Source organism: Pinus tabuliformis, chromosome 5_2 (genome assembly GCF_031772625.1).
Source record: "Pinus tabuliformis cultivar Carrire ecotype Pingquan chromosome 5_2, CPIR1, whole genome shotgun sequence".
NCBI lineage: Eukaryota > Viridiplantae > Streptophyta > Pinopsida > Pinales > Pinaceae > Pinus > Pinus tabuliformis.
The window spans coordinates 893,758,827-893,764,071 of record NC_142306.1 but is presented as its reverse complement, the minus strand read 5'-3'; positions in this window follow the sequence as shown (position 1 = coordinate 893,764,071).

Genomic DNA, 5,245 nt, shown 5'->3' with positions numbered 1-5,245 from the left:
CCTTGCTGTTGTACAAGCTCCTCCCAGGGTCCAACAAGAAGTCTCCTCTACTTTGACAAGTTTCACGGAATTCATGAAACAAATGACATAAGACAATTTGTTGAGAAAAATGAATCTGATTGTATTAATTGAAATCAAAGAAGAACTTTACAACCTGTGCCTTGATGTTGTACAAGCTCCTCCCAGGGTCCAACAAGAAGTCTCCTCTACTTTGACAAGTTTCACTCTCTTCCCAATGAAGCCAAAAAGGTATGTGATCTCTCCTCTCAAGCTTAACTAGGAAGTCTCAATTCCACCAGCATTTACCCTAAAAGATGTTCAGCTTCTAACCTCTCTAGCAACCAGCCCAATGCCTTAATTTATAGTGCAATGGAGGGAAGTTACTAGGCCTTCCTTCAAAGGGATAAAGCCCTCCTTCAAAGGGATAGCTCCTCTCATCAAGGGATTAGCTCCTTCTCTTTTGGGATGCATGAACCACCTAAGGGCGACCAATCCACGTCAAAATTCCTTCTAGAATCATCTAGAATTAACCCAAAGTGAGTTTTTTTAGAATAAACTTGCGCCTTTTTGACTTTCACAGGGGTCCGCACCCACTCCTTTAGGGATAGAGCGGGCAGGTCCGCAGTTTTTGTAAACAGGGGGTGCGGGACCGCAGGCAATAGTGAGAGAAAGTGCGGAACAAGAGCTTTGTTGATTTTCAATGTCTTTCTCTCATTTTCAAAGCTTGACTTGAAGAGGTGAGGTCTGAGACTTGCTTAGGAAGACAATACAAGTGATGATAGACCCATATTGACTTCCAATAATCATGGTGACGATATTTTTGTGTAACACTTTGCAATGCTCCAGCTACATTTCAAAGAGCTGTATTAGCTATTTTTGCTGATTTAGTTCATGATTGTGTTGAAGTTTACATGGATGATTTTTCAGTGTATGGTGATTCATTTGAGCATGCATTAGAGAATCTTGAAAAAGTTTTGAAGAGATGTATTGAAGCTAATCCGTCCCTGAGCAATGAAAAGTGTTTTATGATGTTAAATGAGGGGATAGTATTAGGCCACTATATTTCTTTTCAAGGCATTAAAGTTGATCCATCGAAAATCCAGATCATTTTCAATATGCCGATTCCGAAGACTCAAAAAGAGGTAAGAAGTTTCCTTGGGTACGCAAGCTATTACAAAAGGTTTATTGAACATTTTAGTAAAATATCTTCACCTCTGTTTAAACTTCTAGCAAAAGATACACCTTTCAACTGGAATGAGCATTGTCAGCAAGCGTTTGAAACACTCAAAGAAAAGTTATCAACCACACCAGTCTTAAAAGGACCTAACTGGAACCTACCATTTCACATCTTTACAGATGCATCTGATACTGCAGTAGGTGCCTCATTAGGCCAAAAAGAGGAGTCTTGTCATTATACCATCTATTCCATTAGCAAAAATTTAACACCTGCAGAATTAAACTACACAGTCACAGAAAAATAAATTCTTGCCATCATACATGCTGTGAATAAATTCTGACATTATATAACTGGTTATGAGGTTTTTGTACATACTGACCATTCTTCCATTAAGAATTCAATGAATAAACCAGTAACTAGTGGCAGAGTTACAAGATGGTTATTATTGTTACAGGAATTTAACATCACAGTGTCAGATAGACCAGGTAAGGAGAATCAGGTGGCAACTTTTCTTTCTATACTGCAAAATCAAGGTGAGGTTGTTCTGGTTGAAGATTCTTTTCCAGATGAAAATCTATTTGAAATTTCAATAGTGAATCCTTGGTATGCTGACTTGGCCAATTATTTTTCCACAGGAAGAACACCTCCATACTTTACTCCAAAGGAAAAGAAGAGGCTAGTCAAACAAAGTGCTCGATACTCATGGATTAATGGCGATTTATTTTACACTAGTTATGATATGATTATTAGACGATGTGTAAGAAATGATGAGATAATTGATATTTTAAAATCTTGCCATGATGAACCGTGTGGTGGGAATTTTGCAGCTAAACGAACAGCATTCAAGATTCTTAGTCTTGGATACTACTGGCCATCTATTTTTAAGGATTCCAAGAAGTACGTGAAGAGTTGTGATAGCTGTCAAAGAATGGGTAGGCCAACAACTACATATGAGATGCCACTTCAGCCTCAAGTACACCTAGAGCCATTTGAAAAATGGGCTCTAGATTTCATAGGACCCATTAATCCAACTTCCAATGGTAAGAAGTACATCTTAGTATGTACTAATTACGTAACAAAATGGGCTGAAGCTAAAGCACTAGTCCGAGCAACTGAACAAACAGTGGTAAACTTCCTTTTTGAAGAGATTTTTGTAAGGTATGGAGTACCAAGAGAGATAGTGACTGATCAAGGTACTCAGTTTACTTCAAATTTAGTTAAGGACATCACAGAAAAATATCAAATCAAGCACATAAGAAGTACACCTTACCATCCACAGGCCAATGGCCAAGTGGAATCCACAAATAAAACTTTGGAAGGAATTACCACTAAGACTGTGGCAATGAACAGAAAGAATTGGGAAGAGAAGCTTAAAGATGCACTCTGGGCTTATAGAATCACGTGGAAGAATACTACAGGATTTACACCATATCAGTTGGTGTATGGAAAAGAGGTAATGTTTCCTATTGAGTTTCAAATACATACAATTTTAAAATGGCTGCATATTTGGGAATTGATCTTAATGAAGCACAACAAGAAAGAATTTAGTAGTTGAACCAGCTGGATGAAATGAGGCAGCAAGCAGAGGAGACAACACTCCTCATGTAAAAACAAAGGAAGCAGTGGCATGATGCACATATCAAGAAGAAGCAATTCAAAGAAGGAGACTGGGCTTTACTCTTTGATTCTAAATTCAGAGATCATAAAGCCAAATTTACCACACATTGGATGGGCCCATACGAAATCATTCAAGTTTATGACAATGGATCAGTCAAGTTCATTACCATTGATGGAGAAGGCCACCCCTTTACTGTTAATGGCCATCACTTGAAACTTTACAATAGGCCCATCAGCAAGCAAAATTTTCTTCAAACTGTATCTCAAGAGAGAGAGGTTGAGATATTGCAGCCTTCAGCTGTAGTATCTCTGCCTTAGTTCATTTCATTTCAATTTAGAAATTCAAAAGAAATTAAAAAAAAATAAAAAAATAAAAAAAAATAAAAAAATAAAAAAAATAATTAAAAATAATAATAATAATGGCTTAGATGTGAAAACCAGACTCTAGCACACTCTAACCCAGAATTCATACTTGAAAACTAATTCTTTGGCTGGTATGAATTCCTTTTCTTTTTGTTTCCTGTTTGATTCATCGATTGAATAATGACTTGAGGACAAGTCAAAGCTTTAGTGTTGGAGAAGCATCAGCATTTTGTTCTTATCTCATCTCCTCATTGTAAATTCTTAAAGAGTTTGTTTGAACACTTCAAATTTCAATAAAGAAGTTGTTTTGTCTTTGTTCTAATCAGAGGGACCTGTTTAAAAGCACTATGCAGTGGGACCTGTTCTGTTTGGAAGACCATGTTACCAACATCAACATTAGAGGGACCTATTCAGCAAACATAAAAGGGACCTGTTAGAGATTGATATCTCAAGCTACTTCAGCAAAGCTTCAACAAAGTTTCAACAGAGATTCAAAGGTTGCTTGTCACCGAGGCTCCATCAAACACCAAAGATCAAGGAACCTACATATATACAGTTCTTTCCATATTTCAAAGAAGCTACACACATATTCTCCAGATCTCAGAGGGACCTGTTGCATCCAAATTTATCTCAGAGGGACCTATTATGGACAACAAAGATTAGTCATATCTGAACAAGAAAGACTATTCCTATCTATGCATGCCAACTCAACTCTTGATCAACCAATAAAAGTGTAATGTATTATTGTAATTTTTATTTTTAACATTTAAATTCTTAGATTACTTTAGTGTTAAATGTGATGACTATGATTGCTTATGATATCAATTTCAAAAACACCCACATATACATCACCCTCGTCATATTCCTAATTCCTATCATTTCCCAACACTCTAGCCTATCCCCATACTCCTCCTCCTATGATTTTTAAATCCTCTATTATACCACCCTCCCAGCCTTACTATTAACTCCTTATCAGCCATCAAACTTTACTATCGGTCCAACAACTCCTTATTCGGCCAAATACTAATGAGCAAGGAATAAGTGGTGAACTATTACAAAGCCAAATGTTACACAGTTTCATTCATTGTTTTTTTTGAATTGGCTGAGTTATAACATGATTGTCCGACACAAGTCGACTCATGTAAACAACTATCCGTTGTTATAATCCAGTACTCCATACATGCTTGTGGCGTTCTCATGATAATATTCATACAACCCAGTACAGTCACTCCTCTGTCATAGAAATATGAGTACGCTCTGTTATCATTATAGCGAAATGGGTCAAGTCGGTTGTTAAAATTCTATTTCATTTTCAGTTGTAAAAAGGGCGTTCCACACTAATCAATTCAAGTGCTGTAAACAAAGGCCAAGAACAGCAAGTGCTACAAAAGGAAAGCACAGTAACCGGGCTCACAAGTTTCCACCTCCACTATAATTCAAGGACAATCACCCGGTCACTGCTTAAGCCATTGAAGGAGATGATCTCGAAGAACAAAGGGCGCCACCAGATCAATTGTGTAGGGCGAAAAGCAGAGGTAACACACCAAAATACCCTTGTTAAATTAGTAAGCATAAACAAAGAGGGTTAGAGCAGGGGTTTCTTTGTCAAAATGACTAATAGGGTAGAGCCAAGCACATTTGACAATTCTCAGTACCACGATTACTGCATTGCAATTTTAAAAGAAAAACAATGGCTACCCTTCTTGGAGAAGTTTAATGGGAGCAATGAGGAAGTAACCAAACAGTTTGTCTTTACATTTAATGGGGAGAAGGCATTGATAGGCAATTTTTCATTCAGAATCTCAGAAGACACCATAGCACAATCCTTGGGGATCAGCTCAGAAGGAGAAAAATACTCCAAAATAAAACAATTCAAAGAGAAATCATGGACCCAATTCATGTCCAGGTCGAGGGTTTCATCTGTTAACTGGAAGAAGGGTGTCCCTAAGAGCTGGCAGATGCATCCATGGGATGAAATGGTGTATATCATCCAACAATTTGTTACGTGTGAGGGTCGCTACAGCATACTCTTTTTATACCACATCAAACTCCTGTTACATCTAAAAGGGAAATGCACCATTAGTTTAC